At 42.8% G+C, this 19,546-nt stretch overlaps 1 protein-coding gene across 10 annotated transcripts in view; it reads left to right on the top strand.

Annotated features, from left to right (window-relative positions):
• Positions 1–19,546, top strand: part of NAALADL2 (N-acetylated alpha-linked acidic dipeptidase like 2) — a 1,451,400-nt gene that overhangs the window by 701,565 nt on the left and 730,289 nt on the right. The gene's annotated exons all lie outside the window — the stretch shown is intronic.

Genomic DNA, 19,546 nt, shown 5'->3' with positions numbered 1-19,546 from the left:
ACCTTTGGTATTCTGACAGCCAAATGGCGGGTCCTATTGACTGCGATCAACCTCAAGACAGAAACTGTGGACGAGGTGATCAAAGCGTGCGTGGTACTCCACAATTTTGTTATCTGCAAGGAACCCATTTCCATTGAGGACACCTCTGAAGAAACCACCTTGCAAGATTACCATGACATTACCACTAGAAGTTCTGTGACGGTTTCAGTAATGAGGGACAATTTTGCACTATACTTTATGTCACCTCAAGGCAGAGTACACTGGCAGGATGACAGAGTGTGAAAGATTTGTGCCCAACCAAACTTGTGTACCTTCTGTACCAACAGTATATACCTTTGCCAACCAAAGTTGGCTATCTTGTCATGGTCTCTATTTTTAGCTTTAGGCCACAGGTGTGTACCTGGTTGTGCTTTATGCAAAGTATTTCACCTTTTAACAAAAGTTGTGTACATTGTTATGAAATCACCAACAATAAACACAACTTTTTAGGTGAAATACTTTGCTTCAAACACAACCAGGAACACAACTGTGGCAAAAAGCTAAAATTTACCCACAGTTATATACCTAGTTTTGAATACCATTTCACCTTTTAAATACCCTGTATTTAACCTTTTTCGCCGCATAAAGAAATGACAGACAACCAGTGTAAAATAATTTAACTTTTATTGAAAAATGTTTTTTTTAGTAAACTTTTTTAAAATTTTAATAAACTTGTTTCATAAAGCTTTGAAACCATAAAACTGGTCATTTTTATTTAAATACACACATTATAAATCTGTGTAGTGTGTGGTGGAAATACTGCTGTAGGGGCTGCGGGACACTTCGACACTGGGAGTGTGGAGAGAGGACTGGGATCGTGGTGGGGAAGGAACAGTTAGAGGTGAAGGTGTGGAAAAAACTACAGAATGGGTGGACATGTGGGAAGCAGAAGAGGTGGTGGGTGGTGGAGTGGAGGGTTGGGCAGGGACTGTAGGAGCAGATGATGTTGATGGCAAGTTGTTTGGGGAAGGAGTTTGGTACGGGGCAGGTTGCTGGAAGTGGGGAGATGTCTGGTACGGGGCAGGTTGCTGGAAGTGGGGAGATGTCTGGTACGGGGCAGGTTGCTGGAAGTGGGGAGATGTCTGGTACGGGGCAGGTTGCTTAAAGTGGGGAGATGTCTGGTACTGGGGAGGTTGCTGGTACTGGGGAGTTTGCAAGTACTGGGGAGGTTGCTGGTACTGGGGAGGTTGCTGGTACTGGGGAGCTTGCTGGTACTGGGGAGCTTGCTGGTACTGGGGAGGTTGCTGGTACTGGGGAGGTTGCTGGTGCTGGGGAGGTGGATGGTATGTAATAGGAGGGGGAGGATGGAAAGTGGCTGGAGGGGGTGTAGATGTAATAGGAGGGGGAGGATGGAAAGTGGCTGGAGGGGGTGTAGATGTAATAGGAGGGGGAGGATGGAAAGTGGCTGGAGGGGGTGCAGGTGGAGGAACTACTGTGGTGGGAGGAGGAGGTTGGGAGGTAACTTGCTGGAGAGCAGCGTGGCATGAATGCATTACATGCATCTGCTGGGCAGGAGAGATCGTTTCCATGCGCTCCACAACAGACCTGAAAAAGGTGTGGTTTGGCGAAGATCTTGCTTCTGAATGCATGGTTTGCAGAAGTGTCTTCACCTCCAGAATGCTGGAGTTGATCTGCTGATAGCCTGCGGAGATTTGCTCTGGCAAGACTTTTAGACAGTTCTGGAAAGATGCATTCAGATGCAAGAACTCTGGCGCATAAGTCTTTTCCTGACCCCTCTGCCGCTGCCGCCCAGTACCCGCAGGTGTACTAGAGGTGGCAGGGGCAGAAGGGTGGGGTAAAGGGAAAGCGATCTCCTCACCAGCAGCTTCATGTAATGTAGGCGGCCACGATGCTCCTGTGCTGGTGGATGGGACAGATAGGTCGAATGTGTGGGAAGGCTGGGAAGGTGCAGATGTACCGGGGCGGTCGAAGTGTCCCTCGGTGCCGGTCTCCTCAGGGATCGCCTCAGAAGGGTCCAATCGTGCAGGCTCCCGAGTGCTGCTCACCGTGCTGTGGAATAAAGAGAAAAAAAAACAATTAAAATGGTGACATGGTATGGCCCTGGCTGAAAAAAAAAAGTTACATCTAAACATTTTTTTGTCACATGTGGTGTGTAATATTTACCTTCTGGTGAGCATTGTCTCCCAGAGGAACGACAGGGCTCGTGCGTACTTGTACTTGCTCCTGCGTCCTCCAGATCCACTCGGGGCCCGCATCTCTTTATTGAACTCCTTCTTGAAACGATCCCTCACAGACCGCCACCGCTTCACAATTCTCTCCCCTGAAACGAGAAAGGACAAAGTGGTTAGTATACAACATCAGTGTTTCCCAAACTCCAGTCCTCATGGTCCCCAGGGGTCATGTTTTCAGGATTTCCAAAGTAAATAGAAATCCTGAACATATGATCCGTGGGGACCACAAGGACTGGAGTTCGGGAAACACTGGTTTAAATCAAGCAACCGGTACTGTATATACTTACGCTCTTTAATCTGGGCCCGAGCTTCGAGGTCCTCCCAGCGGTCCACAAGGAGCGAACAGATTTCCTCCCAGAGTCGTCGGGTAACGATCAGGTCAGTGTGGCGTTGGTCAGCCATATTCCAGAGCGGCTCCCTTTCTCTGACGAGATCGATGAGGCGGTCCACATCAATCCCTCCATCCTCACCGTCAGAGTCGGGAGCACGCTGTGAAGGCTGTTAAAGAAAAAGACAAAAATAACATAATTAGCCTCCACAAAAGAAATGAAATAAAAAGTGCAAAAAAAACAAAGCAAACATATTTATACTTACACGCTGGTGACCGCCGCATTGCTGTCGCCGACGACCCTGGGAGGCACTGCGAGGACCTCTTGGCCGAGCACCAGATTGGGAAGACTAGAGAAGAAAACAAAAAATGTTATGTCTTTGGATGTAGGCATTTGTTTGCTGTGTGTGGTCTGCAGAACATTGTTTTCTATGTGTTGTGTGTAGTGTGATGTTGTGTTTCTGCGTTTGATGCAAAAAACTTACCAATTGTGAGCCCACTCCAAGTGTCTGTCCACCCCTTCCTTCTTCTTCTGGGAGCTCCTCTTCATCTTGTGATTCCTGTTTTGAAGTAAAAGGCAATGAATAGACATATATTACAGAGATGATGGATTTTGGAAATAAAAACTTACCGTCAAACGCTGACGATGCGAGGGAGGGCTCCCAGAAGATGTGCTGTCTTCCTCATGGCCAGACTCCATGGCTGTGGGTGGTGTTTCTGCTGCTGCCATTGCTGCTGCTGCATCTATTGGGCGGCTGTTGAATAAAGAGAAACAAAGGGCCAATGAATATCTTGATATTCCATAGCCCTAGTTTGGAGGAATGGGGGATTTGATAATTACCGTCTCTCATCTGCTGCTGGACTCCCCTCCCGTTGTTCAGCATGCTGCTCCATTTGGGGTGGTGCTGATGGTGCTGCTGCTGCAGATGTCTGCTGCCTTCTCCTGCTCCTGGTTCTTGGCTTGGGTGGCATGTTGGGTGTGGCTGAGGGTCCCATTGTCTTGCTTTTATATATGTCCTGTGGGCAGAGCTACTGAGCATGCTCAGACCAAAGAAACCGGATCCGGCCGTCGCCGGATCCGGCGCATTGCGGCGCTCATAGGCTTTCATTGTATGAAAAAGCCGGACACGCCGGATCCAGCGTGTCCGGCTTTTTCGACGGATACAAAAAACGTTACAGTCACCGTTTTTTCCAGACGCTGGATCGCGTCACATTGCCGGATCCGGCGAAAATCGGATGAAACGCATGGCCATCCGACTCGATCCGGCTCTAATGCAAGTCAATGGGGGGGAAACTGGATCCGGCATTGCATTTCGACGGATCCGGTTTTAGTCAAAAGCGCCGGATCGCGCCTGAAGCAGAAAACCTGATGTGTGAAAGAGGCCTAATTCCAACCCTAACCCTAATTCCACCCCTAACCCTAATTTTAACCCTAATTTTAACCCTAACCCTAATTCCAACCCCAACCCTAATTCCAACCCCAACCCTAAATGCAGCCCTAACCCTAATTCCAGCCCTAACCCTAATTCCAACGCTAACCCTAGTTCCACCGCTAACCCTAATTTTAACCCTAATTTTAACCCTAACCCTAATTCCAACCCTAACCCTAATTCCAACCCTAACCCTACATCTAGCCCTAACCCTATCTATAACCCTAATTCCAACCCTAACCCTAATTCCAACCCTAACCCTAGTTCGAACCCTAAATGGAAAAAAAATATATTTTTTTTATTTTATTATTTGCGCCTGGCTATGGGGGTGATAAAAGGGTGGTGTATTTACTTTTTTTTTCATTTTGATCACTGTGAGAGTGTATTACAGTGATCAAAATGAAAAATGAACGGGCAGCCAGCAAATTCATGGGCGCCGCCATCTTGGACAATGGCAGGCGCACTGCGCATGCGCCCGCCATTTTGCAAGATGGCGGCGCCCATGATCCGGACGAAAGGACGCCGGGAGCCACGGCGGGACACCGGGAGCACCATCGGAGGTCCCGGGGGGGATCGGAAGGTGGGAGGGAGTGATAGGAAGGGGAGGGGGAGCAGATGATGATGACGGCGACCAATCGCCACCGTCCATCGGTGGCGGGGGACGATCGGCCCCGCCAGTCGGTGTGGGGGGGTCGGGTGTCAGTGTCCAGCCATGGCCGATGCTATTGCAGCATCGGCCATGGCTGGATTGTAATATTTCACCAAATTTCATTGGTGAAATATTACAAATCGCCCTGATTGGCTGTTTCACTTTTAACAGCCAATCAGAGCGATCGTAGGCACGTGGGGGCTAAGCCAAGCCCCCTGGGATTAACCGTTGAGTGTACTCTGTGTGCGGGTCGGGTGACCTTTCAGTGACCCCGGTCACCCGACCAGCAGGGGGGCTATTTATAGCATGTCGCCTACGTAGGCATCATAGGTCGTTTGGGCACGACTTTTCATGACGCCAAGGTAGGCGTCATGGGTCGTGAAGGGGTTAATGGATAAAGAAAAGTTAACATTTCAGAAGCCATTGACTGAGTTCTCAAGTCACGTGTCAATTACGCTTTTCTGCATTATGATATCCCAATGATTTGTCATCTACGTTAATTTAACCATGGCTACGTTTGTACTGCATTGCTTGATGCACCAATTTACTGATGATTTAAATGGTTTTCATAAAAGCGAAGTATTTTGTGTACGTCATACTTTCGTATGGATTTCGGAGGCCTGTCACGCATGGTATTTTAAATCCATTTTTGTGAACTTATATTATAAAGGCACTAATATATTGATGACAATATGTGATCAATGGTTGTCTGAAACCAAGCACTCTCACTGATCTTTGCTTGAAAGCATTAATTAAACAATGTATGGAGCTGTAATATTTTGCTGTATATATTGTTTCATGTGGCCACTGCCAGAGCATGTATCAGCTGATCAGGGGGGTGTCTGATTTTTAAACACCCTCTGATCTCATATTAATGACCTATCATCATGATGAGTCATCAGACTGTAAAACATTGTTGGAGCTATCAAGTCATTTGATGTATTGATCATATGCAGACTCTTCCATTAGCCAATGACAGTTTTCGTTATTCTCTACTAGAGATGAGCAAACTTGTTCAAAAAACATTCGCCAATCTCAAATTCAGTATGAATGTAGCACTTTTGGATTCATGGTCAGTTTAATGAGCATTTTTATTCAACGTTGTCAAAATTCAGTTACAGTTTGGTAAATTATTGTGTTTCCACTAATGCTTTTGCTATTACTTTGGCTAGGATAGTGGTGCTGTATGATGAGCAGTGGAGATGGGGCAACATGTTTGATCATTGGGAGGAGAGGCTGTGGAGAGGTTAGAGAAGGTTTTCCCATTACTTGTGAGTTGTGAGTTCAACTGTGAGTTGATTCAATCAGGGCGCAGAAACCATCCACAATGTCATGGCTCAAGGTCTTCTGTCATTGGCTGCTGAAGTCATATGTCCATGGCCATATACAAAGCGGACATCATGTTTTGCTTGATCATTTTCTCAGTTTCATAGTGCAGAGAAGCTGCTCCTGATAGTGCTGCAAGTGAACTTGTCACTTAGCTAGATAGGATATGGTCTTGTGTGAATTCTACTCCAAATCATTTGTGATAAAACTACAGTATGTTTCAGATACAAAACAGAAGGATGGATTTCCTCTTAAAAATTGCTAGACCTAATATTGGGGTGCACTCACGAAGCCCAATTAGCTAATCCAAATATATTGTGATAAAGTTGTGTTTCATTGACAAATGAGAAGACCAGATTTCCACTTAAGAATCATTAGGTATAACAATGTTGTTCAGGCACACTACCTAAGAAAATAAATTGTGATGGTTCATTTAGTGAAAGGTGCCTGACAGCAGTGAGCCTAAGGTTGTGAAGCAGCAGGTTACAAGAGGGGAAGGCTACTTACAACATGAGTGAGAAAAAAGCAAGTTCGAAGTGAAAGGGAAAATAGGCTTGTTGCTCTACGTGTACATGGTTAGTTGATAATGTTAATGAAAGCTCAACTGAAAAAACACCACCTCGTCCTATTCAAAGACCGCTGATATTTATTACTTTATGTGCTACTCGACTCTCTTTCTTTGGCAGCCACATGTCTGTATGCCTTGTATATAAGGCTCAGAAAGAGCATGTGCTCTAGTGGATTGCAAGCTCTGCATCAAGTGGCCTCTCCTCCTTTTCCTCCAATGTAACATCCCACACAGTACAATCCTCAGAGGTGGCACCTCAATCACCCTTGTTTCCCCCACGTCAAAAATTTTCAAACTCCTAACTGACTGTGGGGAATCTCGGATGGGCCATTCTGCAGAGCTGTTCACACATTGATTTCCATGGGTATAAGAGGTCTGCTCCGAAGAATCACAGAATCCAGAGGAAGAAAGCATCTGCACTGATGCCGTAAATTTTCAATGTTGGATCCGGGGCCAGATGAAGTAGGATCCGAGCAAATTCCAGATTCTCGTCACCAGATATTAACCACCTCTCATCACCAGATGTTAACCACCAAAGGTGAAAGTGATCCTGATGAGACTCAGATAACAGAGGAGCACGCAGGCTATACTGTGCTGTTAGGGCAGGAAGGGGAGGGTGTCTCTCAGAGCGAGGAGTGTGAGAACAAAGAGGATTTTCATGAGGCTATACATTTGACTAGATGTGAACCAGAGGTTTGCAGTTTAGTATCTCAGCAGAGGAGGTGTGTAGGAGGAGGAAGATGAGGTTACATTACAACTTCCCACACAGACACCATGTGATGCAACCACAACAATCATTGCATCCTCAGCCCCAATTCTGGCTTTAGACAACACCAGTTGCGAGTGTGTAGTTTGCAGGGGGCAAATGTTGCCCAGCCTTGGCCTTTTTTGAGACCGCAAAGGATGATCCAACACGTTATCTGTCAAATTGGCAAAAAGCTCAGTAGAAGCAAAAATTACAATAATTTGAAAACTACATGCATGAAACAGCACATGCATGATCAAAATGCCTTAGTGTAGGAATCTCACTATGCTAAAATGCAGACTAGTGGGCCTTGCTTAGCACCGACTGTCTCACCAACCCCATCTGCTGCCTCTTCCTTCTCCGTCACCATGCGAAGACTTCTCACACAGGTCTATGGCCTCAGAAAAAACACTTGTTTACCCTCTAAAGTCGGTGTGAATGAGAGCCTGTCGGCGGTTACAGAAGTTGACATGACTGCTGCTTTTGTGTCACCTAGCACAACACATTTTTCTCAATCCACCAGAACATCTCCACCTGCACCTCACTCACAGTCCAGCAGTTTACAGCAGTTTGTCCTGTTCTCCATATTCCACCCTCTTAAACATGCCAAAGCTAAGAGCTTCAACTGCACCATCTCCAATCTGTTGGCCATGCAAATGCTGCCTTTCCACCTGGTGGATCCAGACGGTTTCCAAAAGTTGTCTCCCAGTACCAGTTGTCCAGTCGCCATTACTTCTCTAAGAAAACTGTGCCTGCACTTCACCAGCATTTTACAGACAACATCAACCATTTCCTGAAAAATCTATGTTTGCCAGGGTTCATTTAATCACTGACACCTGGACGAGCAATCATGAGCACAGGCATTACATCTCACTGACTGGGAATTGGGTGACTCTAGTGGCTGTGGGGGCAGGCAGTCAAGTGGCAGCTCCTCAAGTCTTTGAATCCCCCAGACTTGTGGGGCAAACATTTTTATCTAACAATTCATCCAATACTTCTGGCTCTTCCACCTCTTCTAGAGCCTCCACCTGTGTCCTCAATCTCTCACTTAAACTAACACATGTTCCAACAGTAAAGATAGAACCTCCACCCACCTTTGTACTGCACAGCCATGGCTTAATGCAATCAGGCAGTATTTAAATTCTGATGCCTTGGAGATATCAGTCACACAGCTCAAGAGTTGTGGACAGGTATCAAGGCCACATTAGAGCAAGGGTTGTCTCCACTAAACCTGGAGTCAGCAAAGGCTGTGTGCAAAAATGGTGCAAACCTGTTTGGCGGCCCTATGCCAGGGCAACCTCACACATGTGCCTTGCATGGCTTATGCCCTCCAACCTGGTGGTCAGCAATTTCTCTGCCACTATCCCGGTCTGGATGCACTGCTGTAGAAAGCACGGTTGCCGTGTGCTCACTTTCGACAATCACATCCGTTAGTCATCAGTTTGCAATGCTACAGAGGTCTTTTGCTACAGAGGTCTTTTGACCTACCAGTTAACTATTTGATTAGCGATGTTCAGACATGGTGGAATTCCATTATACAGCGACTGTGGCAGCAGTGATTGGCCCTGGTGCAGTATGTCCTTTTGCATGGCCTGGGCCCATGCTTGAGAAGTTGGCACAGATGAAGGACCTCTGCACCCTTCTGCACATTTTTGACATGGCTACAAAGATGTTTAGCATTAATGATGACATCATCAGCATCACTATTCCGGTCATCTACATGCTAGGGCACACTTTGAGTAGTCTGCGTGGGAAGGTGGTAGTCCCAGAGGAATAGGTGGAAGCAGAGGAGGATGCAGAAGGGATAACAATATCACAATTTTATGGACTGTTGTTGTAAAGGCAGGTGCCATGCGAGGGTGGCTTACAGTGATTGAGGGGAGCTCATGGTATCAGACAAACTTAGTGATGGTGTAGGAGCCGAGGAACAAATGAAGAGGATGAGGTGATGGATGCATAAGAGTCAAGAAATGAAGAGGATAATGATCCCCTCTCTGTTGACAATGGTTAGCAAGAGGGGAGGAAGGAAGCAACCTTAAGTGTTTCCCTGCCACCAACTTTCTATGTACTTGGACCTCATGGAAACGCCCGACATATGAGTGCCTTTTTGCTTCACTATCTTCAACATGATGCCTGTACTCTTGGGGTTAGAAATAGTGCTAACTGTTGGTTGCCACTTTATTAGATCCACTTTACAAGAGTAAATTTAGTTAGATGCCCCTCAGGAAAGGGATGCACACATGCTGGAAAATCAAAATACGCTTGCAGACGAACTTAAAGTGGTTTTCCCCAAGATAGCAGTGAGGTACACAGTGTGCATCCCAGTTCTTGATGTTCAATCCCATAAATGTCAAGGCGTGATCTCAAAAACATTAGCAGCAGCAGTGCAAGTGGCATAAGCAATTTCTGTGAGTTGTTTCACACATTTTTTTAGAGCAGCCCAAGCATCACCAGAACAGAGTACAAGTCTGACACATTCTGAACGACTGGAGAGGATGGTGCAGGACTATCTTGATCTCAATATCAATGCTATCAGAGGGGTTGGACCCTTTTGTATTTTGGTCTTCAAAACTGGAAGATTAGCCTGAGCTTGCTGTGATACCTTGAAGGTTTTGTCATGCCCGGCCGCCAGATTGTGTCTTCAGCACTGCTGGTGGTGTCCTGTTGGACAAGCACATCTAGCTGTCCCTTGCAAGACTGCCTAACTTTAATGAAAATTAACAAGTCATGGATCTTCAATGACTTTTGCACTCCAGTCCCAAATTGGGCAAACTAGGTGTTTTTAATGTCATGCATTGTTCTCATGTTATTGCAGTCTGTATCATCTTTATGGTGTCTTCTGTACCTGCTGTTACTACTGCTGCTGATGTTACACTCAATATTTTGAAATCTAGAGATTCCAAGTCCCGTCTCCATCTGGTGGGTTGCCTGTAGGAGAAAGTGTGTCAGAGACCTATTATAATATTTCAACTCTGAGGAAATTGATGCTACTTTAGTGGTGTTTGACAATTTTTTTGAAATGTTGGGTCACTAACTGGTGGGTTGTCTGTGTAAGTAGGGCTCTGAGACAGGCAGGCCTGCACTTAGGCTAAGTTCACACGTAGCGGAACTCTCGCGGAAACTACCACGAGAGTTCCGGAATTCCATTACGCGGGAAAATCGCATTTTAAATTCCCGCGATTTTCCAGCAGAAAAACTAGCATTTTGCAATCATAATTAGCTTGCAAAATGCTAGCGTTTTCCAAGCGATCTGTAGCATCGCTTGGAGAACTGATTGACAGGTTGGTCAAACATAGTGTTTGACAAGTGTGACCAACTTTTTACTACTGAGGCCGCCTATGCGGCATCAATAGTAAAAGATAAAATGTAAAAAAAATAAAAATTGGTGTTATTCTTATCTTCCGACGTCCCGCGCAGCCTTCCCGCCTCTCTCCATGCTCTCGTTCCCAGTAATCCTTTGCGAAAATGCCCGTGATGATGTCCGTTCTCACGGGATCGCGACGTCTCGCGGTAATTCACGATGTCGTTGCGCAAATGACTGCGAGACTTCGCGATCCCGCGAGAACGGACGTCATCGTGGGCATTTTCGCAAAGGATTACTGGGAACGAGAGCCTGGAGAGAGGCGGGAAGGCTGCGCGGGACGTCGGAAGGTAAGAATAACACCATTTTTTATTTTAAATTCTATTTTTTAAAGGAATATGGTACCCAAAGCCCGGAGGACAGTCTCCTCTCCTCTGGACAGTGGGTACCATCCGCAATTGTTCTGCTTACTTTTCGCATGGTGTGCACAGCCACATGCGGGAAGTAAGCGGAACAATGCATTCCTATGGGTGCGGGATCGCCGCGATTCCGCAAAATTAATGAGCATGCTGTGTTTTTTACTGCAAAGCGATTCCGCCGTGGTAAAAGCCGCAGCATTAGCACAGCATTGCGGAATCCCATAGGAATGCATGGGATGCTTATTTTTCGCGGCAAAATCGCGCTGTTAAAACTGTCGCGGAAACGCGAAAAAAACACCACATGTGAACTCAGCCTTACTTTCAGTCAGCTACCTGTGTTACTATTCTTTCATTTTTCTACCAATAGATTTACTACATGAAACTGATGTTTGTGCCATCTGAGTGTGGCTGGAATAAAAATAAATGGAGGTGTTGCATGAGATATCAAGTATCCCAGCTAAGAAGACTTACACCGCTCCTTTAACAACCAGGTCCTCATTAAAACTTCAATTCCTTCAATTCCAAGCTGTAGATACTAGGCTAGACCCTGATACCTCATGCATGGCCCATGGTTGACTGCTTCTGTGTCATTATGAAAGCTTCTACGGTTTGTCAATTGATCAGTCAATGATCTGTGTTACTTTCCTTAAGTTTTTCTACCAAAAGTACTGTATGACACTGATGTTTGCACCATCTGATTGTGACTGGAATAAAAAAAATGGAGGTGTTGCATGAGGTATCAGGTCTCCCAAGCTAACAAGGCTTACACTGCTCCCTTAACCACCGAGTTCTCATTGAAACTTCAATTCCAAGTTGTAGATGCTGAGTTAGACCTTGATACCTTGAGCATGGTCCATGGCTGATGGCTGCTGTGCCATTTGCAAATTTCTACTGTGGGTCAATTGATGCCAGTCAGGTGTCTGGCCACAATTTTGACTATTTGGGAAGCTTTTTGTCACCCCATAAAGTGTTGTGTATACATTTGGTTTGGCATCCCATTGAATCTAATGGGGTTAGGGTACGTTCATGGAGCCATTTGGCAAATATGTTATGTGACCATTTAAACTTTCGGCGAATTGTACCGAACCTAACCTTGAAAGGTTTGCCGATCTCTATTTTCTATTGTAAATGTAAGAAATCTAAGGTTAAGTTCCGTTAGTAATCCACCATTAGAACAAATCCAGCAGAAATCCATTGACAAAAAGTTGTGCAGACACAATTTTTTTTCTTCCTGAAAAAAAAATGATTTTAACTGGATCCATTCTTTTTAGCATAGAAGTCCATGGGAAACACATCTGTTAAATAGCAATCCATTTTTCTCCCATTTGAAAATTTTAATAATAATAATAATAAATTTTATTTTTATAGCGCCGACATATTCCGCAGCACTTTACATTTCAGAGGGGATTTGTACAGACAATAGACATTACAGCATAACAATAATCACATACAGTAGATTATAACAAATACCAAGAGGAAAGAGGGCCCTGCTCGCAAGCTTACAGTCTATGAGGAAAGAGGTAGACACGAAAGGTGGGTGGTAACAGTTGCCCTGATTGTATGGACCAGCCATAATGTTAGGTGTGTGACAGTACGGACACAGAGGGCTAATGGATGCATAAAGCATGTGGGAGAATGATGCGGGGAACCTGGTTATGGTAAAACTTTTGGCTCTGCCACACAGGAATAGATTAGGTTAATGTGTTGAGGTGGTAGGCCAGTCTGAATAAATGCGTTTTCAGGACACGCTTAAAATTGTGGGGATTGGGGACTAATCGTATTGACCTGGGAAGTGCATTCCAAAGAATTGGCGCGGCACATGTAAAGTCTTGGAGACGGGAGTGGGAGGTTCTGACTATTGAGGATGCTAACCTCAGGTCATCAGCAGAACGGAGGGCGCGGGTAGGGTGGTATACTGAAACAAGGGAGGAGATGTAGGGTGGTGCTGAGCCATGGAGGGCTTTGTGAGTGAGGGTAATAAGTTTAGACTGAATTCTGGAGTGGATGGGTAGCCAGTGTAATGACTGGCACAAGGTAGAGGCATCGGTGTAACGATTGGTGAGGAATATGATCCTGGCTGCAGCATTCAAGACAGATTGGAGAGGGGAGAGTTTGGTAAGAGGGAGACCGATTAGAAGAGAGTTACAATAGTCGAGACGAGAATGAATAAGAGAAACAGTAAGAGTTTTTGCAGAGTCAAAGGTAAGAAAAGGTCGAATTCTAGAAATGTTTTTGAGGTGCAGATGACAAGAGCGAGCCAGTGATCGAATGTGGGGGGCAAAGGAAAGCTCGGAATCAAGTATGACCCCAAGACAGCGGGCCTGTTGCTGGGGAGTAATAGTGGAACCACACACAGAAATGGCAATGTCAGGTATAGGTACATTAGTAGAGGGAGGAAACACCAGGAGTTCAGTCTTTGACAGGTTCAGTTTCAGATATAGTGAGGACATGATATTAGACACAGCGTTCAGACAATCGCCGGTGTTTTCTAGAAAGGCTGGCGTGATGTCAGGAGAAGAAGCGTATAATTGGGTGTCATCAGCATAGAGATGGTACTGGAAACCAAATCTACTGATTGTTTGACCAATAGGGGCAGTGTACAAGGAGAAGAGGAGGGGGCCTAGAACCGATCCTTGGGGGACCCCAACAGTAAGGGGAAGATGAGAGGAGGAGGAACTGGCAAAAGATACAGTAAAGGAGCGGTCGGAGAGATAGGAGGAGAACCAGGAGAGAACGGTATCCTTGAGGCCAATGAAACGGAGCATAGTGAGGAGGAGCTGATGATCCACAGTGTCGAATGCTGCAGAGAGATCCAAGAGAATTAGCATGGAGTAGTGACCATTTGATTTAGCTGTTAGCAGATCATTAGAGACTTTAGTGAGGGAAGTTTCAGTGGAGTGTAAAGAGCGGAAACCGGATTGGAGAGGGTCGAGAAGAGAGTTTTCTGAGAGATAGCGGATAAGACGGGAGTGGACCAGGCGTTCCAGGAGTTTAGAGATGAAGGGAAGATTAGAGACAGGTTTATAGTTAGCGGCACAGTTTTGGTCGAGGGATGGTTTTTTAAGTAGTGGATGTATGATGGCATGCTTAAATGAGGAGGGAAAAATTCCAGAAGAGAGAGGTTAAATATTTTAGTTAGGTGAGGGGTGACAGCAGGGGAAAGGGACTGGAGGAGCTGTGATGGAAATGGGTCACTGGTGCAAGTAGTTGGGGGAGAAGATGCAAGGAGCCTGCTTACTTCTTCTTCTGTGACTGGTTCAAAATCAGAGAGTGAGTTAGATGCAGTGGGGGAGGGAGGACAGTGCATGGTATGAGGTGATTGGGAGATAATTTCCTGTCGGATCTGGTCAATTTTTTCTTTGAAGTAATTGGCCAGATCGTCAGCTCGGAGCTCCGTGGTTGGGGCCTGTACTCTTGGATTGAGTAGAGAATGAAAAGTGTCAAAGAGACATTTCGGGTTATTGGACAGTGAGGTGATGAGGGTGTTGAAATAGGTTTGTTTGGAGAGGTGAAGGGCAGTGTTGTATGTTCTAAGCATAAACTTAAAATGGATGAAATCTTCGGGTAGATTGGATTTTCTCCACAGACGTTCGGCGCACCTGGAGCACCGCTGCAGGAAACGTGTTTGCACCGTGTGCCAGGGTTGTCGCCGTCTGCATTGTGGTGTTCTATTTATAGGGGGTGCAAATTCATCCAGGGCAGTTTGAAGTGTTTCATTGTAATGCTTCAATGCAGAATCAGGACATGAGAGGGAGGAGATAGGGGCCAATGAAGACTGCAAGTTCTTCATAAGTTTCTGGGTGTTAATGGCCTGTATGTTTCTATAAGTCTGGACAGTGGGGGTGACCTGAGCAGCCTGGCAGTTCTTGATAGAGAATGAAAGAAGATTGTGGTCAGAGAGCGGGAGAGGGGAGTTTGGGGATTGATTAATGGATTAATTAATTAAGGATTGATTAATTTGTTTTGCTTACTGGAGGTGGAAAAATAAATGTGAATTTTCAAGTGACCATTAATTTGAAATTGATCCAGTAAGCACAAACAAATCTTTTTGAAAAAAAAAAGGATGGCTATTTAGCAAATCCATTTTCCATAGAATTCTATGGAAAAAAAATGATTATTGTTAACTACTAGAAGTATTGAAATGGTACTTAGACTCAGGTAAAAGTTCTGAATCTATAGTTTATTAATATGTTGAAGTAGATGACATGAAGAAAAAAAATCCTTGTATAATAAATGCTTCATAATTCAAAACTTATTTAATAAAAAATAATGAAGTCATAATAAAAAAAATCATTCGAGAATAAAAATTGTAGCAGTACAATGTAACATAATTTACAGGAGATCATGTTGCAACTGTTGTAGAATGTGAGATATGACTTGGGAATTAACAGAATTTTACTGTAATGTCTCACCCAATGTGCTACCTATTAGGAATCAAATTAGAGCTCCATAATTGCAGAAATATAAATCCTTTGTGTTAAGTATACCATACCGCTAGAAATGTATTAATATATGAATACAGCATAAAATATATTAACAGCTAACTTTAAAGTCAGTGATAATTTTTCCTGTCTTCTAAGAGTACTTAAAGATTAAACTTATTTTTTTTGAAAAGAAAAACTGCTCTCATTTTTACTAATTAGGTGCTTATTTCTCCTATAGCTGGCTATTTCACTTTTTGCTGTTCAGAAACTCTCACTAAAAAGCATCAATTATAAGGTTGCAGTAGCGTACAAATTGTATTAATGTTTTTAGACAAACATACGAGTAGGAGTGGATTCAAAAGGAAGGAAAGTATAAAAAAAATTTCTAGATTGTTCTATCTACTATAAAAATAAAAAGAATAGGTATAAAAAAATATGTGTGTCAATTCAATTGATATCTCAATGATAGGTTATAAATAATGCATAGAGCATAGTTATTTATTGTATTTTATTACGCTTTTGCTTATATAACAACATCATATTCCACAATGCTTTACAAACATTATCATCACTGTCCCCAATGGGGCTCAGAATCTAAAATCCCTATCAGTAGAGCATTAAGACCCCACTTAATTATTCATTAGTTTAAGCTATACCTATTGCAAAGACATGTATAAAATCAAACACATAGCCATGAAAGATCATTGCCAAAGTTTGGTCACAGTGTAAGATGTATTCAGAGGCACTGTCCAAGAAATCCTCTTATATCACAGTTTACTTTAAGTTTCTGAGATGCTAAATCTGTCCTGATCAACTGTAAGCTTTTAGGATTAAGCAAAAAGATTCATGCAGCCTTTGTCCATTGTATGGTCTATTCTTCCTTATTGGCTGAACTGCTCTTCACTTCTGTGATTAGCACCCTAGGCACAACATCATGGGAACCTCCTGTGTGTAGTCGGTTTTGTGACAGACTGGATGACAAGGCAGGGCAGTGCAAATTATTTTTCTCAACTCTATAAACTATTGTTTTGATGTTGGGCATCTCAAACGAACAAGTTTTTCAAGCAAATTAGAGGTGGGTAATGCAAACTTACAGAGCCAAGTGCTGAAGAGCATGATATATAAAAATTGCCTTTCCTCAGTTGCATCATCAATTACAGAGTTCAAGATGTCTCTAGAAGTGATATCAATACATGGACTGTGCAACCAACGTTCCATGGTACAGGACTGTAAGGTCGAAATGTGCACAAGCCTAAGATCACCATTCACAAAACTGGAGTAGTGTTAAGTGTGTTGCCGCTGGAGTCTAAGACAGTGAAAACATGTACTGTTTAGATCTTATTCAGGTGTCTGCTTTTGATGCATATTTTTTCATACATGGAACATGTACCAATTAGAGATGAGTAAAGAAATTTGAGCCAAATTGAAATCTATTTGGCTACAGCACACGATGTAATGTCTTGACCTCGCACACGCATTTGCATAACCCTCCTGACCCTCATCAGAGATGGAAGTCCAGACTTAGACTGAGAGACCCAGGGATTTCCACATGAGCGGCAGGGGTCAGAGGATGAGGCATATGTATATATAAGGATTTTTTTATTTCTTATATGCAACATTTACTATGATTCCAGTGGGGACAAACAGCCGTAGATTCTCTCATCTGAATTTGGGCCAATTATGCAAATGACACTCTCATCAAACTATGGCTCAAATTTACTCAGTGTCAACATAGTTTGATCCAATTCTCTCAGATGAAAAAATCAGAGCATACTGTGAGGGGAAGATGAATAACAAAATTTCTCCATCTTCTCCATTGGGTCAGTGTGTGGAAATCAGACTGCACTTAGATGTCATCCGATGATTTCCATTAACTCATTGACTTGCGTGACTTAGTGCAATCGGATCAAACTCGAGCATGCTGTGATTTTTTTTTCCTGGGACCAAAAAGGTCTAAGGAAAATATAAGATATACATGACCCATAGACTAGCATTGGTCCAAGTGAGATCCAATGTTTCTTAAATCGCACTCTGATGGAAATTGCAGTGGTGTGAGCGAGCCATGAAAGGCATTAAATTTGTGGATAACTTCCATTTTGCTGAATGAGGGATTCTCTCACTTCCTGGAAACTGAAAAATTCAATTACTTTTTCCTGTCAATTGCATCTCCTTAATTTCAGCTAACATAAAGTACACATACCAAGCATTTAATATGTCACCCCAAGGGAACTTTTTGTAAAGAATTCAGAATAGGAAAAGAACAATATATTCTCTTTTACAAACAAAAATGTTGATAAAGTTTATTACGCACAGGAGATATTCCCTTTAATTATACTATCCATACTGTTGTTTTTATTGTTGCTCTATATAGCAATAAAAAAGATTTTGTCTTTCCATTGGGCATATGAAATGTATGTTAGCTGTGGTGTTGTTGTCCTCAAACCAGCTTGCAATTGTCCTCCTGATATTTAAATTCATTGCCTTTTAAGCTATTGATTAATACTAAAAGGCCTGACAAAAGTGTTTTTTTACACCTGTCCTATTTTTGCATCTTCTTGTGTTGATTTATCAGTGTCTAAAATAAGATATAACTATTCTGGGAAGCTGATTTACTATGCAGAGCGGTGGACTGTTTCTCCCTCGGTATCTGTTGATGAATCTAGGCCAATATGTTTTACTGCTCATATGCAATATGGAAAGCTGAAGTTAAAGAATTGTTATGTTCCTCTGTGAATCCTTGTGTTGCTCAGATGATTTAATAACATGTTTAAATCATTTGCCAAAGCTCAATAGTCTTAAACACATTGTTCGTTTTGCTTTTCTGTAGTTGCATATATGCCAGCCTAAAGATCCTACTGGATAGATCCTTCAGAATTCTGCCACATCTAATGAACTATGTCAAACTGATGCAAGCAGAGAAGCCATTTAACTTCAATTACCTTGTAGTTCTCATATTAATTATCTAATGTAAATTATTGCATGGTTCTTAATTTGTGTACCTAAACATAGCTACTGTGATTTGAAGCTTTGCTGTATTGTGAAATATAATGCTAAACCGGGGATCTATATAAAATCGCTACATTTCCATAGCTTCAAGTAAAATCTTAAGGTAAATTTTGTTCTCATGTGTGAACATGTAATCCATTAAAATAATCATTTTAATTATTTTCAATCTCTAAAAAACACCAAAAACCAGCGTAACAGACAAAGTGATTATATCAGATGCAAAAATTATCCGATGAGAGGGGGCTCCACTTCTCATAATCCATTAGGGTGCCAACCTCCATTGTTAGGCAGCATCAGGTCAAGAAAAGCAATGTAGTTATATTGTTAGTAAATTATCTGATTATTCACCTACCAGATATAGCAAATACCTACAAGGGAGACACTATAATTTCCCTATAAGACAGGTACTACCATCTCCCTAACCGTGTAGTATCCCTTCATTGTAAAGCTATCATGCCTTTACCATGTACTCACCTTAGATATAGTCCACCACATTTTACACATTGATTTTCTTAATCTCTAATTATATACTTGACTTTTCCAGGCTGCTTATAACAGGTGCATCTGCCGCACAGTTAGGTAGAATCATTCTAGGACATTAGTAAGGGAATTCGTATGTATTTTAGGCTTTAGGCATATCTGGATACTAATGCAGAAGTAATTTTATCATGTAGAATTATCCATGATCTGATTTTAGATAATTTTTGCATCTGATATATTCATTTTTGCAAAGTGTCTGATTTTTGTTGTTTTTTTTTAGAGATTGCAAATAATGAAAAAGATTATTTTTGGGGACTACATGTTCACACATGTTAAATTATTCCCATTTTTCATAAATATTTTTACATTAAAAGCTTGCATCATTTACTTTGTTGTGTTAGTAATCCCGATAAAAGCACAATAAAATATATTTAAATTTACTGGTGCAACATGAAAAATAGTGGAAAAGTTAACGGGGCATGAATACTTTTATATCTAAGCAATTTTTTCCATTTATGTACAAAAAGATGATACCATTACAATTAATATAAACATATATTTGTGTGTACAGTAATATATATATTATATATATATATATACTGTATGTTTTTTGTAATGTGTCTTTTTTCTCTAAATCAA

This window comes from Dendrobates tinctorius, unplaced genomic scaffold (assembly GCF_039654945.1).
Source record: "Dendrobates tinctorius isolate UK_male_01 unplaced genomic scaffold, ASM3965494v1 ptg000060l, whole genome shotgun sequence".
NCBI classification, from domain to species: Eukaryota; Metazoa; Chordata; class Amphibia; order Anura; family Dendrobatidae; genus Dendrobates; species Dendrobates tinctorius.
This window is presented reverse-complemented; position numbering and strand designations above follow the sequence as displayed.